Raw genomic sequence first — 21,315 nt, 5'->3', positions numbered from 1 at the left:
CAGAAAGCAAGGTCACTTTTAGTATTTTCATTTGAAGTAATCAGAACCAAGTTTGCTGGCAGTGAAGAATTACATGTTTACCCAAGTACCAACTGAAGTTCATTTCTAAGTGGAGAGCAGATTACAAAAATCGGCTGGAAGATTCATTCTAAGTTAAGCACATGTTCCTTGAGGGTCAGCGGTGGCAGTGGGACAGAGCCCTTCCTGGTGGAAGGATGGACCTCAGGTTCTATCTAGTTTAAAGCACCTTTACTTTCAAGAACAAACAGCAAGACAATAACACAGCTTGACTACCTTCCAATAGGATGTAAAACCATGAGATTCAGAGAACAGGGACAAGGACTCTGTGTGTTTTGCATCTCTAGATCAGATCTGTGCAAACCAGAAGGAACAAGAGCCCTTTGAGCTGTTGGTGCAGGGGGAGAATGTTTTTGAAGAGTTAAGGAATGTTCAGTTTAAAATACACATACGTAGAACGCAGCCTCAGCCCTGACTGTCGTGCAGCCGAAATTTTACAGGCTTGTGGAAGGCAGGCCCGGAGTACAAACAAATCAATGCGGACAGGAGTAAGAGATAAACAGTTTTAAATGTCTTGTACAACTAAGATGTTTCTGCAGCCGGGTTCACTGCCAAAAGGAAGACTTGGAAAATTTCAGTTTGGCACTTGTGGTCACTGGGCTTTATGACACCACAAGAGATACAGCAGGGACTTCCTGAGAAAAGCAGTAATGCAGGTAAATCTCCAAGGTGAGGGGACTTGTTATGGGCAATGCCGCCTAAGGAGGACAGCGCTGTTACTAGCTAAGTTTGGCCTTCATTCTTTTTGGAAGGGAGTAGGGAAGGCCTTGTAAATTTCACATTATCTATTTGTCAGTTTGAGACTTGCACTGCTAAAAAAAAGTACATGAGTTATTATGGACCTTTCTGCTATTTATAACATCAAGTACAGGTCGTCAGTTACCATCTTGACTTTAAAATAGTTTTTATTTATCTTTGTGCTGGTTTAAAACAAACTTTAAATAATGTTTCTCTCTCTTTTGGCTTAGGGGGAGAGGAAAATGAAACTTCTGATTTCTATTTTGGTCCTGACCAAAAAAGTATTTCATAAATATTTATTCCCAAGATTGTCAAGTCTGACCTAAACTGCCCACGTGATAAATATACAAATCTGATGAATTCAGATGATTATACTAATCATTCTCATTTTTGTGTTATGAGTCATACCAAGAAGGGCAAGGTATCATTAATAGGGACCAGAGTTCACTGGCAACTCTTTTTTTTTCAAGACTGATTTGTTTAAGAGAGAGAGCGCATGAGCAGTAGGGGCAGAGAGAGAATCTCAAGCAGACTCCACGCTGAGTGCAGAGCCTGATGTGGGACTTGATTCCAGGATGCTGAGATCACCACCAGAGCTGAAACCAAGAGTCAGACACTCAAACTGACTGCATCACCCATGCGCCCCAGACTGGCACCTCTTTAATTAACCGGGGTACTTCTTGGCAGAGCTTGGTTGCTATATGGGAAGTGTATTTATATCTACCAAGTCCATAAACATCTAAAAATTCTCCAATGGATAAGGCGTAGAGACTTCAAGAGCTGTACGGACACCTATCCCTATCCCAGGTCCACCGTCCTTCCTATCTTTTCTCTATCAATTACAACCTCATTCATCAGATCCTGAACAAGATGTCAGTCTCACTTTTTGAAGAAGAGTCTTCAGAAGCTGAAATGGGCAAAAGGACGAGAAGGCATTTTGTAGGAAGACACCCCCAGCCCTACACCCCACCCCTTAGGCCCTGAAAGCTTGTAAGGATGGACAGCAGAGACCAGGATGAATAGTGACCCGGTGAGATCTGACCCTGCTCCAAGCGCTGCATTGGAGAGCCTGCCATTTGTATACATATGTTTGTGTAGGTATAATTTTTTCATTTAGAAACTGGGCTTATTTTCTCTGATAAAGATCTTCTGGGGAGAGGCAGGCATCTTAGCTTTGTCAATGGGGGGGGGGGACTCTCAGTGGGAGAATGAGGATGTTGTTCTGCATGGGGGAGGCTTTGCTTTTCCACAAACACTTGGGAGTGTTTCACATATCCAGAAGAGAGGTCTGGGGGCTGATTCCCTAACTCATCTTTACAACATTATTTAAAACTAAGTTCTTTTTTTTTTTTTTTTTAAGATATTTATTTATTTATTTATTTATTTATTTGACAGACAGAGACCACAAGTAGGCAGAGAGGCAGAGAGACGGGGGAAGCAGGTTCCCCACCAAGCAGAGAGCCCAATGTGGGGCTCGATCCCGGGACCCTGAGATCATGACCTGAGCCGAAGGCAGAGCCTTAACCCACTGAGCCACCCAGGTGCCCCTATTTATTTATTTGACAGTTAGAGAGAGAGCACAAGAGGGGAGCAGCCAGCAGAGGGAAAGGGAGAAGCAGGCTCTCTGCGGAGCAGGGAGCCCAATGAAGGACTCCATCCCAGGTCCCCAGGATCATGACCTGAGCCCAAGGCAGCTGCTTCACTGACTAAGCCACCTAGGTGCCCCTAAAGGTAAGTTCTGGGTTTGGCCTATGTAAAAGTTTATCCTGAACTGGTAAAAATAAAATATGGGCAACATCTCATTTACAGAGTGAACCCACCCCTTGCTTACACGTTTACCATCTCCTTTCCCTCTTTTTAAACCTTAATTCTCTGGAAGAAATCAGTACAGTGTCTCCACATTGTGGACAGAAACCAAAGAAAGAAAACGTATTCTTTGAGAGAACTAGAGAAGAACGAAATACATAGGCCTGCGATTTGAAAATTTAAAAAAAAAGTTCTTGGTCATTCTTTGTAAGAACCACAGAAAATTAATACGTAAGTTTGGGAACGGATGAAAGAGAAGAAATGCTCTGGAGTGCCCGGCTGCAAGCGCGCTCTGTGCTGGTGTGTTTGTAAACAGCACGTTTTCCTTTTCTCATGTGAAAGACAGCTGGAGGGGTCTGACCTGCTACCTCATTCACTGATCGGGTTTCCTCTTCTGTTTGTGATAAGTGAAACCCCATCTTCCCCTTTAACGAGAATCTATCTGATATGTTTAGAGTATGAAGTAAGGCTATCCCTGACGCAACATAGCTGTCCCTGTGCTTCACGCATTTCAAGCTACGTCTGAGAGCCAACACAAGGAGATGGAAGCTTTAAACACTTGAGTTTGGATAACTTTCATCAAGCAGAGACTCCATGACCTGGCAGTAAGGAGGTAACCATTATCACAACGGGTCTGTTCTTTGACTATCTGCAACCCAAACATATGTCCTTACTATGTCTCCGGGTCATCCCACCCCACCTGGCACCTCTTGTCAGCTCCCCACCTTGCACCAAGCATCCTAAGACACGGGTGTGTACTCAGCATTTCTTTTGGTCCTTGACTCACCCACCTTTATTTTCTACAGACGTGACTACAGCACCTTTCAAGCTGAATTTAGCCCAGGCCCTCCCTATATGGGTTCTACTCCAGTCACTTGAGCAACTAGATGATAAGCTTCTAGCTCATCTGCTTCATCTTTACCCGCAGAACAGAGGAAAGTACTTGGCACATAGCTGATAAAATGTTGACTGAAATGAAAATAAGGAGACTGCTCAGACATCGACTGAACTGCTATTATGGGATCAAAAGTTCACCAAAGTGAAAGCATCTACAAATAGTTGAAGAGGAAGACTCTGTATTTGGAGCTTGCTATGTGGTGTGGAATAAAAACTTGAGACTGGCAAAATGGCAGACATCAGGAAGAGGCTGGTGATGGCAGCAGATGCTGGGGCAGAGAAGGAGCTCTGATTATTTACGAGACACCTCAGACCCAGAACTGGCTTGGCGTGGGTGACAATGGAGCTGCACACATAGGCCTTCCCAGGTACCCACAGAGTTATCTGGGGAGCAGAAGCCCTGGAAAAAAAGAGGACATCCTACTAAGGAGCATCGAGGGTTTGGAACATTGAGATCGGGAGAAGTACTATAACGAGACCACGGGCACTCCCCCCACCACCCCGCACCATGAAGTCAAGAACACATCAGCTACATGCTTAATGCTGTCCTGAGGGCTTGAAAGAATTCCTTCAAATGCCATACTGTGGTAATTTACCTCTCTCCTTCATGATTTGGAAATCGCCCTGATTTCTGAATTTATAATTATAGCACTCTACAGGGACTTTTAATTCTTTTGAAAACCTGCTAGTCCTGACGCATAACGAATACCAGTATCTCTCCCACTACAGAAGGATTCTCTTTCACTTGACTTTCTGAAATAAAACATGACAATATGAATTTCAAATTGGTTTGCGTTCTATAGCTTCAGGGCAAAACACAAACAAACCACACACGCAGTCCGAGCTGATAAAGATCTTTTTTAAGTGACTGATTCCATGAACTAGGAAACAATATTTCTGTTCTTACTAAAAAGTGTCTAAGGCCAAGCCCACCCCCAGAGCAAGGCTGACGAGTTTGAACTCCTCTGGGTGAAGGGGCGATTTTGCTCCCTTCAGCCAAAAGCTTTCCATACAGGGGTGTGCAAATTGCTTTTAAAACCAACAGCAGGGGGAAGAACATTTTGAAACACAGAGAAATACTTTCAGTTTCTTTTGTGACCAAATAAGTATGTCTCACTGCTTGTTATTTTGGATATTAGTAGGCAGCCTTTGAGGGTGGTCAGTTATAGCTGAAATTGAATTTGAAAGAAGATAACTAACATATACACAGCGATTTGTGACTTATGTAACGTACCATGTGATGCTCACAACATCCTTGTAGGGAAAATATTCTCATTATACCTAATCCTGCCCCATTCCAAAAAGGATTTACAAGAGACAGACTTCTTGTCCTTAATTCACAGATGAAAAAAATAGAGGCTAAACCTTGAAAGTGATTTGCCTCTGCTCACAAACCCAGGTGTGTGGCCAAGCTGGAATCTGGATTCAAGTCTTCTGAATTCAGAATCTTTCTAGAACGATACTCAAATGACCTTAGAGCCCCCTTAACAGAAACAGGGAACTAGATGAAATATCAAAAGAGAAACTGTCCTTCCCCAACTCACTCAGAAAGGAATTTGTTATTGAATAAAAGGTAAACATGCCATGGACTCTGCAAACAAAGTTGTGATTTTTTTACTAGCCCGTGTATTAATGAAATATCATCACAGCCCGTAAGACGGGAACTTGCAACAAGAAGCAGAGAACATGAAGGCTGAACAATACTGGCCTCAACAGACACAGATAGTTTAAAAAAAAGAGAGAGAGAAAGGTCCAATTTATCTGTTAAACGACTAAAAAAGATCAGGGTGGTAGTGAGCGCAAGTAAAGTACAATAATCAGAAAAAAAAGAAACAGAAATTTAAGAGATTAAAAAGAGCATCATCAAACTAACTTTTTATAAAGCATTTTCTGAGAAAAATAACCTCTTAAAAGTAAATGAGTCACTCAATTAAGGCACAGAGTTCCTCTTCCTAATTGTTGATTTTGTTTCTTGTTTCATCTTTGGGAAGGAGGGGATGGGAAGAATAAACTAGAAGATAAAGCAATGAGACAGAATTATGAGCGGCTGCCTAGATATCGTTAGCGTGTGCTCATGAGAGAGCACACAGAATGACAACAGATAAGTCAGAAAACATATAATCTGGTACAGTTTCCTCCTGGGTTTCAAACCCCACCAAAGCATTCAAGTGCTGTCCTGAGCAATTCTCGATTTCAGTTCTGAAGTAACGACAACTGAAGCTCTGGGGACAGACCATAGACATGTGCCAACAGAAAACACGTAAGAATAAAGAAAAAAGGGAAAAATAAAGGCGGTTGAAAAACCTAACATCTTTAACCAGGTGGAGGCATATCTGTAGAGAGTCAGCAAGATCTTTTCTAACAATGTCACACTCAGAGTTCAATGGAGTCCCTCTGGCTTCCTTATAAGTAAATGTATGTGAGATAATCACTAAGGACCCTTGCAACTTGACTCAGTAAATTACAATCATTTCTTTGTCTCTGTGCATTAGTGTGTAAAACCTGTGGGTGGGGGGATAAAAAGTAAATCAAACCTTCCCCAAACCAGTCGTTCTAACATGTTGCTCTTTGCCAATAATTACGATTCCATTATGTACTGAAGTCCACTGGGAGAGCGGCCCAGCCTGGAATGAACTCCGGATTAGAGACTACTTGATAAATATTTATTAGCAGGCCACTGACATGGTAACAAACTGAAGCAGATATCAAAGCTTCTTATGGTTCATGCGGCTATCAAAGACATTCATATTACTCAAGAATATTAGCGACAGAGAGTTTTCCTTCTTGCTCACTCCTCATATGGTTTCACAGTCCTGGTTCATTTTGGGGGGAACAACCAGGAAACAAATGTAAGTGGTACATTAATGTACCACTCTCTGTAGGCTGCTTTGGACTCAGAGGACATTTTGATAAAGGCTCGTAGCTTACAGACAGCAGGATCATGTCTGGAAGGCATTCTGGCTTCCCTGCGGTACACAAGTTATTCTAGGGCCTGCCCAAATAGGGGGAAGGAAGGAAAGCGGTCCTCCTGATGTGGGCCAGTGGCTTTTCTCCTCTTCTATTGGACACCTAGAGATCTCTCACTCTGCTTTGGCACTCTGGGGTGTGGGACATTGCGGGGTGAGGCTGTACTCCTGGAGAGGGTAGGGCAGTACAGTCAGGAATAGAGAGAAGCATCTGGAAAGAATACACATAGCTCCCTGGAAGACAGGAAACACCCTAGCAGCTCCCCTAACAGATCATCTGTGTCTAAAGAAGGAACGAACTCTCATTTGGTGCAGCAGGAGCCAACGGACACTCACAGCTTCCTTTCGACTCTCCTATGTGCACAGTTCCGTGGCTCAAGTTACTGTAGGAAATATCTAAACCTGTGGGACAAGAGCACACAGCTGAGCAAATCCTTAGCAGGGTACAAAGAAAATCAATCTGCTGAGAATTTAATTTGGGTCCATGCAGATCTTGCTTAACCTCGGTCTACCTCTGGCTCCAACATATTTATGACTGTAGGAAAAGACAAAGCAGGGAGACCAGATGCACTCAGATAAAACAAATATTATGTTTTCTTGCAAGTGAACTCTATAGTAAGATACAAAAGCTGAGGAATTTAAAGAAAATATCTAAGAGATGTACTTAGTCAGAAAGATCAGTGACTTCTATTTTTGTTTTCCAAGCAGGACTAATGAAGCTAATTTTAATTTAATTCTCGGGCAGTTCTTTACGGACTGATGTGTGCTATGTTGCAAGAGCTTCACCACATTCTGACCTTAGTGGAGTTCTATGATTTCTTTTTTTTTTTTTTTTTTAAGATTTTATTTATTTATTTGACAGAGAGACACACAGTGAAAGAGGGAACACAAGCAGAGGGAACACAAGAGAGGGAGAAGCAGGCTTCCCACCAAGCAGGGATCCCGATGCAGGGCTCGATCCCAGGACCCTAGGATCATGACCTGAGCCAAAGGCAGACATTTAGTGACTGGCCCACCCAGGCACCCTGAGTTTTATGATTTCTGTAAAATGTCCTGAAAATAATTCAGGGAGAGGAGGGGGACACAGTGAGATCAAAGTGTTAGAGGGGTCATGAGATCAGAGTCTTAGTCCCAAATTCAGTCATGCGGCTTTGGACAGGTCACTTCACTTTTCAGGGCCTCAGTTTCTTCATCCAAAAGACAGGGAAGGCATTTTCTGTTTTTACTGGCATGTGTCTATTCCTTCTATCTTAATTTCATTAGAGCCTGAGCCCTGGTCAAACACACTTGGTCAAAATGAACCCTATTTCTAAACTCTGACTCACAGGCTGCTACAGTTTGCAGTTCTGTGGGATGGAGAGGTTTCCTCAATTCAGCTCTTATAAAAGAACTCCCCAGGCTCCAGGTCACCTCCAGCAGCGTGCAATTTCTCCGGGCTAGTTCACTCCCTTTTTGCATAGTGTAATGATCACCCATGTCTTCGGACAAAATGCCTTCCTGTAACTTCTGAGCCTCTGTCTCCTCTCCTCCAGTCACACAAGCATCTAGGGTGCTTGACTAGGAATGGATAAAAATTTGGGAATTTTAAGTTCCAACATCACAATGTCACAATCTTAAACAGGTGGAAAAGGGGGGAAAAAAAGAAAAAAGCTCTTTTCTTCCAGTGGAAAAAACCTGAAACTCAGCTAATCCTTACATATTATACTCAACCAAGGAGGGGAAAAACCCAACCAGAAGTGATCCACCAGGTCAATATCACACACAGAATGGGGAGAATGGGAATTTTCCATGCACTGGGACTGTCCACATAGGTAATTCAAGGCCATCATCATTCCCCACCCCCAAGCTTATGTGTTATAGGTATTCTTTCAGCTGACTTACTCTAATATTATTCGTGTCCACATCTCATTTCTGTGGCCAAAAAAAGCTCAACAATGAGATTTGCAGCTGTCCTTTTAAACACCAGATCAACAGGCCTCATTTAAGGGAAGAACCCTGGCTACATAATGCCCAGCAGGTAACTTCTTAATGTGCTTTTGTTAATTAATGTAACTTAGATAAACACACATTTTTCAGGGATTTGTGGATCAAACACAAGAAATCTATGTATGGGGCGCCTGGGTGGCTCAGTGGGTTAGGCCGCTGCCTTCGGCTCAGGTCATGATCTCAGGGTCCTGGGATCGAGCCCCGCATCGGGCTCTCTGCTCAGCAGGGAGCCTGCTTCCTCCTCTCTCTCTCTGCCTGCCTCTCTGCCTGCTTGTGATCTCTGTCAAATAAATAAATAAATAAAATCTTTATTAAAAAAAAAAAAAAAGAAATCTATGTAGATTTGAACTTGTTAAGCAAATGATTCATATAATCTTATTTGCATAACTGGACTAGATGAAGGAAGGAAAAGGGGAAAAGATTAAAAACTGTACTATTAAATCTGTTAGTTTCTTCCAAATATTTATAAATAATGTAGATAATCTTCATTTTTTTAAACAAAACTGTTTAACATCTGCTTTTTATAATATTGTTATTTCTTGTGAAACTCTGTTTGAAATTCTTGTTCCCAAGAATTATTTGCAAATATCAACTAAAATTCAAAAAAAAGAAAAATGTGCACACCTCATAAGTCCAATAAATTCCTAATGAACTGAAAGCTGGAACCCAACCACACAGAATTCCAGACTGCCTGGAGCTTATCCTGCCACATGATTTTATAAGAAAGTAGGAAACTACCCAAAACAAAAAAAAAGTTTAAAAAAATACATATACATATGCATATATATATATATATATATATATGCATATATATATATTTTAAAGCAGAAGACTTGTTGAACATTTTACAGGTCAGTTTATATCCAGCCTAATTGTACTTGATACACTTAAAAAGTGTTATGCAAGAAGAACAAACATTCATGATGAAAATTTACCTCTACTTCAAATCCTTTTGTGGAACAAAATAGGATATAAATCTTCTTTTATCTCTGTAACTCTACTGCTTGGCACATCGATTACACTTCCATAGTGAAATATTTGTGCAAACAAATGGATAAATAGTGGTAAACTAGAGGCAGGACATATTAAATTTTAAAAGATTAATGATCATTAGTATATGCAACGTAAGACTGTAGAGTCTTAAGGTTTAAAGAGAGCTTGGAGCTCTATCTAGTCCTCCTTCGTGCAGAAATCCTCCAAGAACATTCCAGTATCTGAAAAAAGAGTTTGGTATCCACCATGATTATGGACACACACACACACAAACCATCCCATTGCCTCAGAATATTCTTGTGAGGGACGCCTGGGTGGCTCAGTGGGTAAAAGCCTCTGCTCAGATCATGATCTCAGGGTCCTGGGATCGAGCCCCACGTCCAGCTCTCTGCTCAGTGGGGAGCCTGCTTCCCACCCCCCTCCGCCTACTTGTGATCTCTGTCAAATAAATAAATAAAATCTTAAAAAAAAAAAAAAAGAATATTCTTGTGAGATAGACATCTTGCAAAGAGGGAAACTGAGCTCAGAAAATAAAGAAGAAAAGATGAGGAAGCAGGGAAAAAATCAGAAAAAAATGTCACGCTTTTGCCAATTTTTTCCTATGGTCTAAGAGCCTAAGATAAACAAATAAATCAGAGAAGATGAAAGAAGATGAAAATGTGCCTCCCCTCCCTTGTAGCCAAGTACACACACCAACATTCCATAATTAATTTACTAAGAAATATGTAGTAAGCCAAGCCAGCCCCTGGAACACACGATACACATAAATGAGCTTCCTCTCAGGACATTATAGCTCTGTAGCAACAAAGGGATTTAGGATCTGCTCCCAAATTTGCAAATTCGAGAGTTATCAGGTAACTAAAGTGAGTTATGAGAAATGCTAAAACCTATTCTCCTAAGAGTAATGAGTACAATTGTATTTTTTATTTTAACTTAAAATTCAGTAAGTATATGTCTTCCCTTTTTCCCCCAAGGAGATAAATAACTGAAATAACTAAATCCTGCACAAAACACAGACATGAGGAAAAGGTGGCAGTTTTAACTTTGAAATTCACCAATCTTGTCAGTTAAAGTCAGACCTAAAACATTAATTTATTCTGAAACATTAATTAACTGGAGCTTTTTTGCATTTAATTTTCTCTGGCATTTTGGAATCTATTCTAAGCCTGTAGAAATGGCAGGTCTGATGTTATTAAAGTTAGCCTTTCAGAAAGTGCTCGAACTGAAGACTCCAACACATTAAAAAAATGCTGAGAGTCCAGATAATGCAAATCTAAAGTATTATTAAAGGGTATTCTTTACACATGAAAGAAAAGCCATAATTTCATTAAAAATGAATTTAACTTTTAGCTTCTACTTTACATACTAACTAGGCCTTTCAAACTCCTCTGAAGAAAACTCTAAAGCCAGTTTCATTTCCTTTATTCCTTCACTCCTTCCTTCCTTCATTCACTCAAGTATCTACTGAGTACCAAGTATATGCCAGGCAGGTACTGCTCTGAGTGGGGCTCAGACAAGAGATGTCTGTTGCCACTGTGGGAAGACCAGACTGAGCTGGGGGTTGTGTGTGAGGAGGACAAAAGTCAGAGTGACTAAGCCACAAGGCAAGGGATGGTATCACGTACTGAGAGGGAAGCCTGGGAGAAAAACAGGTGTGTGTGTATGTGAGAGAGACAGAGACACAGAGAGAAAGAGAGAGGGTGTGTGTGTGTGTGATAAGAGAGGGAGGGTGGGTGAGCGTGTACGTCTGTGAGAGGGAGGGAGGGTGAGTGAGTGTGTGTGTGTGTGTGATAGAGAGAGAGAGAGAGAGAGGGAGGGAGGGTGTGTGTGTGTGAGAGGCTGAGAGTGTGTGAGAGAGGGTGAGTGTGTGAGAGAGAGGGAGGGAGTGTATGTGTGTGTGTGTAAGAGGCTGAGTGAGCATGTGTGAGAGAGAGGGTGAGTGTGTAAGAGAGGGGGAAGGAGGGTGTGTTGTGGGGGAGAGGGGGAAGGAGAAAGTGGGAGGCAGAGAGTGTGTGGGTATCTATGTGTGCAAAAGAGTGTGTTTAGAGGAGGGGGATCAAGAGCTCTATTTTGGACATGTAACATTTTAAATACCCACTTGAAAGAATGGTTCCAATAAAACAATAAATTATAGCAATTACATGATCACCCAGAATCATGGGAGAATTTGGAACAGTTGCCACCCTTTATTGGCCACACTGGGTAGAAGACTATTGTTCTCAAGCTTTGTTCCATCCCATGAGTTGCTTTAGATACTCATTTTAATCAAGCAATATATAATTTCATGTGCCCCAAATTCAAGACAGTAAGTCATAACAAATATCTACTAAGAAAGTCCTTTTAGTTTTTTGTTTTCTTTTTTTTTTTTTTTTAAGATTTTATTTATTTTGAGGTGGGGGGAGAGGAAGAGAGGGTCTTAAGCTGACTCCGCACTAAGTGCAGAGCCCAACGCGGGGCTCAATCTCACGAAGCTGAGATCATGATCTGAGCCAAAACCAAGCATGGGTTGCTTAACCAACTGTACCACCCAGGCGCCCCCCCACAGATGATTCTTATTTTACAGTTACAGTATGCTCTCACAGACACAAATTGTTTCATGGAACGCATATCAACAGGTGACCTGGGGGTATGTGGCAATTTTTAAAATGAAAATGTGTGCAACAGAAGTTGTGTAATAGAAATTAGAGGCAAAAGACCTGCCAAGAACGAGTGTCTGGCTGATCACGTCAGTGTGAGAGCTATTTGTGTGTGTTTGCAAGGGTAAGAGTCAATGTTGGCTAACAGCAGAAGGAAGGAGAATTCTCCTGCTTTCCAAGTCAGCCTGTCCCAAATGATTACACTTCCTTACTTGGGATTCTAGGAGCTTGAATGTAGATGGATTTGTATAAACTATAAAAAAAAAAAAAAAAAGTGACGCAGACATGGGAAAAATGAAACTAGACATCTTACTGAAGTACAAAATTATGAGGCAGTCCAGAATTCCATGACCACATCTACTTCCCAAGCCTCAGCTCTCCAGAGCCAGTAAAATCTCACAGCATCGTGCCGCTTCACTGTCCAAGACATTTTTCTGTCTGAGCTTCATCAGTCTGAGGGCAAGACCTACATACTTCAGATTATTTGAATTTAGAGATGATGACTAGCATGTACACAAGAGCCAAAACTTTTCATTCTGAGTGTCCTTGCCAACAATTAGGGAAAGGCCACCTTACTCTTTATTAACAAATCCTCAGAGGAGAGAATTTCCCTGTAACGTAGCTGTCTGGCAACAGATAGGGCCTAAAGACTCGTAAGCATCTCAGAAACAGTATTTCTCATACTGACTAATGCTACTAACGACTGTGTTCTCTGAGAAACTGTCAAGGAGAAATTTTAACCACTGTTGGGCTTTCAAGGAATGGCAGCCTTCCCATGCTATAGGAGACCAGGACTAATTAACTGGGTTCAAAGATCTAGATCATCCCATGATGTGCTGCCTTCACTCATGTTCACTAGTTCAGTCAAAGATGATGGGGTTGCCTCCTGAAAACAAAGTCCTGGGTGGGGGAAGGAAAGAGTCTTCTTGAGGGAGCAGAGAAGTAAATCATTACAACCAAGAGGAAGAATGTGTTGAAGGCACACAGGATGGATTTTGAAGAATGAATAGGAGTTAGTCGGGTTAAGAGGATTGGGAGACAGAGGTAACACTTTGCAGGAGGAGCAGACTGTGTGTAGTAAGGAGCCAAGATGGAGTGTGACCTTTGGGGAACAAGGTGCCTGCTTGGATTACAGCATGGGGTAAGGGGAGGGGAGAGGGCGGGATGAGGCTGGAGAAGATGCTGTTGCCAGTGCCATCCAGGGAGCATGTAGGGCCCTGCTAGAATGTGATGATTACCCAGAAGGAACTGATCACACACTGAAGAATTCTGAGTTTGGGGTATGTGACATGATCAAATTTTCATTTTAGAAATAGCACTGGGCACAAGAGAATGGATCTGGGTAAGCAGGGGTGTTGGGAGTATGCCAAGACTGGCAAGACAAAGTAACAAAGATAAAGTAACTAGTTCATTTGTTTGTTTATTTATTAAGATTTTATTTCTTTATGGGGCGCCTGGGTGGCTCAGTGGATTAAGCCGCTGCCTTCGGCTCAGGTCATGATCTCAGTGTCCTGGGATCGAGCCCCGCATCGGGCTCTTTGCTCAGCGGGAGCCTGCTTCTCTCTCTCTCTCTCTCTGCCTGACTCTCCGCCGACTTGTGATCTCTCTGTCAAATAAATAAATAAAATCTTTAAAAAAAAAAAAAAAAAAAAAAAAAAAAAAGATTTTATTTCTTTATTTGAGAGAGAGAGAGATGTGATGAGAGAGAGCCATAGTGATGGGGGGAAGGGGACAGAGGACAGAGGGAGAAGCAGACTGATACTGAGCAGGGACCCCAAGATCATGACCTGAGTGGAAGACGGCTAACTGACTGAGCCACTCAGGTGCCCCAAAGTAACTAATTTATGTAAAAAACCAAAAACTACCATCTTTCCACCTATGCTTGGCAGGAGCAGTCCTTGGTTAACAGTTTTCCTGCTTGGTTCATGTGTCCTGTACCACCTTCTACTATTACGTGTGTCTATTTATCTACCTGGCAAAGGCTCCTGGGGTCACACAATCCTGCGAGAATAGAAGATGAATGTGTAGCTGCTGCAAAGGTCCTGAGCACGCTGGGAAGTACAATGGATTACTGAACGAAGGCTCACACTAAGTGCGGGAGCTAAGACGGAAATGAATGCTGTGAAGAGTAAAATCAGGGAAACAACAACCTGGCCAGAGATGGCCTTCTATAAAAGAAGGCTGCCTATTCATGGCAGACCATTACCCTCTTTACCCCAGAAGACACACTCTTTGCATGTAAGAATCCAAGTGCTATGAACCCATCTCTTCCCACGTGACCCAACACCTCTGACGGCACCTGCTCCAAAAGCCAGAGCTTGGACAGCCCTCTTATGGCCCTTATGGCCCCCCTTCAGCAAGTCCACCCAACAGTATCTCTATGTACATCTTTGCTGATGGAGGAGGACTGCTTTTTGCTCATCTCCCTGCTCTCACTGCCTGGCACATAACTCAGTGTTAAGAAACACTGTCAGTTAAACATTGCTTTAAATAAAAATACTGCACAGTCACTGTAAAAAAAAAAAAAAAAAAAGTCTGGCAAGCCCTCAAGAAGTTACCCATAGAATTACCATATGACTGGCAATTCCACTCCTAGGGCTATACCCAAGAGAACTGAAATCAATCATTCAGACAAAACTTGTACACAAAAGTTCAAAGCAGCCTTATCCAAAACAGCCAAAAAGTGGAAACCACGTACTATGTCCATCAACTGAAGGGATAAACCAAATGTGGTATATTCATGTAACAGTATACAATGTACCCATAAAAAAGAAAGAAGTACTGACACATGCTACAACATGAATGAACCTTGAAAATATTGTTAGTGTAAAAAGATGTCAGTCACCTAAGGCCAGATATTGTATGATGCCACTTATATGAAGTATCCAGAAGACCCACAGTGACAGAAAGCAAACTGGTGGTTTCCGGGGGCTGGGAGAGGGAGGGACGGAAACGTTGTTGAGTAGGTGTGGGGTTTCTTTCAGGGTGATGAAACATTCTAGAATTAGATAGCACTGATAGCTGTACAACGTCGTGATGCACTAAAAACCACTGAATTGTACACAGTGAATTTTACACGTTACATGAATTTTACCTCAATTTAAAAAATTACATCTTTGGAAATCTAACCTCACTCAAGACCCAAATACATGAACCTTCTTAGCCTATGGGAATGTCCATCTGTCCTTCCTTCCTCCTTCCACTCCAACACCCCGTCCACACCTCCTTTTCTTTATTCTCAGCTCACTAGGGACCTACGGCAAAGTCAAGCCACCCTGTTGTCCTCCTCAATGTCATCTGCAAAATGGGATTTGTGCTACCCTGATTGTCTTACAATTTTTCTACTCTAATGTTCAAAGGACACTTTATTGGACGTAGGGTCATTCCAACACCTGGGACACCCCTAGCAGAGACTGGGCGAGAGTTCCCCTTCCTCCAAAGGGTTTGTACTATCCTAGCTGATGAGGTGATCTGCTGAAGAATTTTAAGAGTCTGTCTGCATTCTCTGAAAGTTCTGTGAGATAGCAGTAGTTATAAAGAAAGCTAATAACCTATTCTTCTAAGGTAAAAAAAAGAAGAAACGTATTTTTCTTTGGTTTTTAATTAAAATTGACCTTTCTGAATCTATGGCTGGAGGCAGCTGTAGTAATGAAAAACGATGTCATTTACTGGTGATACTAACAGTGTGGTAGTACTATGAAAAAGGTTATAATCCTCATAGAACTCCTAGGTCTCTACATAGCGTCTAATTGTTGGGGCGAGGGTGGGGGTAGGAGGGATACAGATTGAGAGTCATTATAATCACACTTGAGCAAAGGACTGACCCTTATTTCAAACCTTATTTGAAACCCATTTGGGGATTCTCGGGAATTTAGCGTCCGTTTTTCCTTTAATGCTTCCAACGATGGGAAAAACAAGGGGGAAGGAGTTCAACTATCCCAAAGAGATGAAATGTTTACACCAGGGGTCACCAGTCTCTTAAACTTGGAATGAGGCGAAACCAATGCCTCCCCAAGGGGTGGGTAGGTAGGAAGCAGAAAGGTCTGGAGAAGGAGGAAGGTGAAAATTAGGGAGGCATAAAAGAAATCGGCTTTGCTTCCTCAGAGAAGGCGGGGCTGGACTGGGGAAGGTGAGAGCGTGTCTACGGAAATACCTCTGAATGGCTACATGCCTCTGGGTGCATTTTCCCTAAAATCTAAAATGTTTTCTTCTGACACTATCTGGGCTGCTTCCTCTCTTCCTCAGCGAGTCAACCCACACCGTGTAACGGATGAAGGGGAACAGCCAGGAAAGGAAAAACTTTCTAAGGGACACTTGAAGAAAAACTCTGCTGAACTGAGCTTAAACTATTTCTCTCCTCCTTCTCCTGTATTCTGGATTATTCCAAAGTCTGGGATGCAGAAAATGACTGTAGTTAGCATAAGAACTACCAGTAAGTATAGTGACTCGGGATTGAACTGTTAAGTAGAATGAGAGGGAGCGTGGGGGGGTGGGGGGGTTGGTGAGGCTGATGCTCTCAGAACACTTTGCAGTAGGTGTGCAGGTTTTTTTGGTTTGGTTTTGTTTTTTACCATTTTATTCATCACCCCACCCCATATTAATTACTTGGAAGCACTGGGACAGGTATCCTTCTCAAACTTTTTCAATGTGCAATCAAATACAAAACTGCTTGTGCTATATTCTATATCCACTTCTCCGTGAGCACTTACAAGCATGCCCAGCACGATGCATGGAACATCTATCCCATTTATTTCCCACAAAACCCTCAGCAGGTAAGCATTAATAAAGAGCCCCCACTTTGTCAGACAGGCGAACTAATGCTTGGAGAAGTTACATAACTTGCTCAGAGTCACTCAGCCTTGTAGCTATCAAGTCTGTTCAGACCTGGGCATTGAACCACTTGGCTGACATACAGCATCTACCCATGTCAAATGATACAAAACTCGCCTGTTCTTTTTTAATGGCTGCATGGTATTACACATAATGAATACTCCCAAAAAAATTTTAAAGATTTTATTTATTTATTTGACAGAGAGAGGGAGGGCAAGCAGGGGAGCAGCAGACAGAGGGAGAATCGAGGGGCTCGATTCCAGGACCTTGGGATCATGACCTGAGCCGAAGGCAGATGCTTAATGGACTGAACCACCCAGGCATCCCATGAATACTCCAAATTTTATTTAACCTGTTTCCTTACTGAGGGACATTTTTGGGCTGCCCCCAGGTTTTCTGTACATAAATACTATTCCAATAAATTTTTGTAGTACAGCAGTAGATAGATCTGCTAAGGTCTAAAGTAGTTATGTTTTTGGGCACCTGGGTGGCTCCGGGAGTTAAAGCCTCTGCCTTCGGCTCAGGTCATGATCCCAGGATCCTGGAATCAAGCCCTGCATCAGGCTCTCTGCTCAGCGGGGAGCCTGCTTCCCTTCCTCCCTCTCTGCCTACTTGTGACCTCTGTCAAATAAATAAAATCTTAAAAAAAAAAAAAAAAGTAGCTATGTTTTAAGTTTGGGTAAGTGCGACCCTCCTAAGCAGGCTGCCAAAATCTAAATTTCCAGTAGGAGTGTAAGAGAAGCTCTTCCTAAAACGCCCTCCCCAGCATCACACCATTCTAATTTTTGGCAATCTGATAGATGAAAATTAAACCCAATAGTCATTTTCCTTGATGGTAAATGAAGACATTTTCAGGTATATTAGCCATTTGTATGTCTTAAGGTGATTGCTCATACCCTCACCAAACTTTTCTACTCCCCTTTCTTTACTGATTCACGGGAGCTCTGTATAAATTCTGAATACAACATTGTGCCTCCTACATCTGTGTCACATACTTTCTCCCACTTGGCTATCCATACTTTAATTCTGTTTCTAGTTTCTTCCACCGTAATTTCACAAAACTGAATTTGTTCAACATTTTAAGACTTCAGGGCTCTTTGTCATGCTTCTAAAGACCTTCTCCACAACTATAAAAACATATTGCTTTATTTTCTTCTAGAATTTTATAGATTTGAAATGTAGTATGTGGCAAGAAATGGGGATCTAAATCTCTCTTTCCCAAAAGAAAGGGCTGACCCTGAACAACATGGGTTTGAACAGCGCAGATTCACTTATACACTGATTTTTTTTTTCAATAAATGTATTGGAAAATTCTTTGGAAATTGGTGACAATTTGAAAAAACTCAGAGGAACTGTGTGATGCTAATCATCTCCCCATGAGCAGCTCATCTCTCTGACAAATTGCTTATCACAGTAAAAAGTGATCTCCTGCAGTGATTCTCCCTATCAGTAGTTAAGTTTTAGGGGGAATCAAGTTATATGCAGATTTTTGACTTTGCATGGGGGTTGGCAGCAGGCAGAGGGAGAAGTAGACTCCCTATTGAGAAGGGAGCCCAGTGCAGAACTTGATCCCACACCCTGAGATCATGACCTGAGCAGAAGGCAGACACTTACCTGACAGAGCCACCCAGGTATTCCTATCAATGTTTTCAAAGAAAAGTTTTCTCAACTTTACTCATCAAATCTTGTTTTCTACAATTTCTGAATTTATAGTTATTACTTACGCTGTTTGACATTTGGGGTAAATTCTATTGTTCTTTTTCCTCAAATATTGATTTGAGTACTTCATTGATTTTCAGTAACTATATGTTCCTTGTAAATAATTTATATTTAAATATGCTATCATTCTATTCTGTTTTTTGTACTTTGAGGGCTGCTTTGGCCACAGCTTATAGGTTTCTCTATTAAGTGTTCTCATTCCCAGTAACTTCTTAAATAGTCTTTCATTCTAATTATGAGTTTATTCTTTACTCTTTGTCTAAATTATGATTTTATTCTTTAACTGAGAGTTTAAAAAGGGTTCATACAAAAAACTGTACATGAGTGTTCACAGCATCATTATTCACGATGACCAGAAGGTGGCAACAACCCAAATGTACATGGGCGGATGACTGCATTTAAGAAAGTGTCATAGCCATACACGGAGTAGTACTGAGCCATAAAAAGAAATCAAATACTGATTCGTGTAAGAACATGAATGAACCCTGACAACAAGCTGAGTGAAAGAAGCCACATACAAAGGGACATGTACTCTATGCTTCCATTTATGTGCAATGTCTACAATAGGAAAATAAATGAAGAAGGAAGTAGGTTAGTGGTTGCCAAGGGCTGGGGACAGGAGAGAATGGGAAGGGAGACCCAGTGGGTTCAGAGCTCTTTTAGAGGTGATAAAAATGTCCTGAAATTATAGAGTGTTTATGGTTGCCTAATTCTGTGAATATGCTAAAAAAGAAAAAAACCCACACTGGATTGGGGGCACCTGGGTGGCTGAGTCAGTTAAGCCTCCAACTCTTCCTCTCAGCTCAGGTCTTGATCTTGGGGTCATGAGTTCAATCCCCGGGTTGGGATCCACACTGGACATGGAGCCTGCTTAAACAAAACAAAAAACCCCACAGAATTGTGCACTTTAAAAGGATAAATCTTGAGGTATATGAACTGTACCTCAAATAACAACAGTTAAAAAGAATAGTATTTTAAAATCCCCAAGTTGTTAGACTTGGGGAAGGCTGTCCTTGCTGCTGACATCCAGTGTTGTATCTTATTTGAAGAACCTGGACCATGCATGGCATCTAACTTTGAAATGTGTACAGATTTTCTTTGTGGCCTGATCCATACTTGATTTTTGTGTCACAGGAGTACCTGAAAAGAATATGTACTCTCATTTTGTTGGCTATTGATAATGTAATTAAATCACATTTGTTAATTGAGCTACTATTATTTTCTATATGCTTTCTTTTGTTACTGAGTCTCTGGACGATTTCAAAGAGAGACATTATGACTGTGTTTTTAGAAAACTACTGTAATAGTTTATTTTATTATTTTTTAAGTTTTTATTTATACTCCAGTTAATATACAGTATGACATGAGTTTCAGGTGTATAATATAGTGATTCCAGGCTTCCATATAACACCTGGTGCTCATGAGGACAAGTGCCCTCCTTAAAGTCCGTCATCTATTTTGGCCAACCCCTCCCCCCCTTTCTGGTAACTATCAGTTTGTTCTCTATAGTTAAGAGTCTTACTGTAATGTTTTATTTTTTAAATATTTTTTTTGTTTATTTGACAGAGAGAGAGATCACAAGTAGTCAGAGAAGCAGGCAGAGAGAGGGGGGAAGCAGGCTCCCTGCTGAGCAGAGAGCCCGATGCTGGGCTCCATCCCAGGACCCTGAGATCATGACTTGAGCCGAAAGCAGCAGCTTAACCCACTGAACCACCCAGGCGCCCCTCACCGTAATATTTTAAATGAATATAATTTACTTAGAATAAATAATGTCACTAATCTAGTAAAATTCTCCATTTTCTCCTGTAAACTGGCTTCTGAATACTAATTTTTCCAGCTCCTTTTGTATACTCTTCATCTGTTTCACTTACAAGGAACAAACTCCCCAACAAGGCACCACCCCCCCAACCCTACTGCTGAAAAAAATGTCCTGATTCATATGCAAATGTACTACAAAGGCAGTGCCAGGAAAGAGTGTGGTAAGTGGCATTATCGACTTTAAACATCGCCAGTAAGAACAATTAAAATCAACAAGTAACTCAGAGTAGAACAAAGTCGTAAGGAAAGAAATCACACTTAAAATTGATCTAGACAGGCATTTAGAAACCCTACCATGTGATTTACTGACAGAAACTAAACATTCTAGTGGGGCCTAATAGAAAAGAAAAACTACTGTCATTTTTTTTTTCCTGTTTAGGAGCTGATGTACTGAATCTGCAGGTTCACTCCCAGGGCAGGCCTCATGTGATGTTTAAAGGAGAAAAAAATTAACCTTGTGCACACCTCCTATATTCAAGATCATTAATGAAAAGCCAGAATGTTTAATTTGCTCTGATGTTTCTGCTTTCTGTCATTTTTGTATAGTTAACAGGATCATAATTTAAGTAAGTCACACATTGTAAATAACCTGCCTATATCATTCTCTCCTCCTTAGTAATTAGACCACCTTTTGTTACAAAGAATCCTATAAACCATTTAACCATGAGTGGTTGTAAACTGCTCGTATTAAAAATTGGGTGCTCCCCTTGCTAAGATGAATGGTACCAAAGAAACTGTGTACTTTTTGTCTCTGCATCATTTTCATTTTACTTGAGTTTCTGGAATCGATTTGACAATTTGATAATTTTAATACAGGCATAAAAATCTACTATAAAAACTTTTGGAAG

At 41.4% G+C, this 21,315-nt stretch overlaps 1 protein-coding gene across 1 annotated transcript in view; it reads right to left on the bottom strand.

The window, feature by feature from the left end:
• The window catches only part of JAZF1 (JAZF zinc finger 1), a 320,889-nt gene that overhangs the window by 171,163 nt on the left and 128,411 nt on the right, over window positions 1–21,315 (bottom strand). The window lies entirely within an intron of this gene.

This window comes from Mustela erminea, chromosome 11 (genome assembly GCF_009829155.1).
Source record: "Mustela erminea isolate mMusErm1 chromosome 11, mMusErm1.Pri, whole genome shotgun sequence".
Classification (NCBI taxonomy): Eukaryota; Metazoa; Chordata; class Mammalia; order Carnivora; family Mustelidae; genus Mustela; species Mustela erminea.
This window is presented reverse-complemented; position numbering and strand designations above follow the sequence as displayed.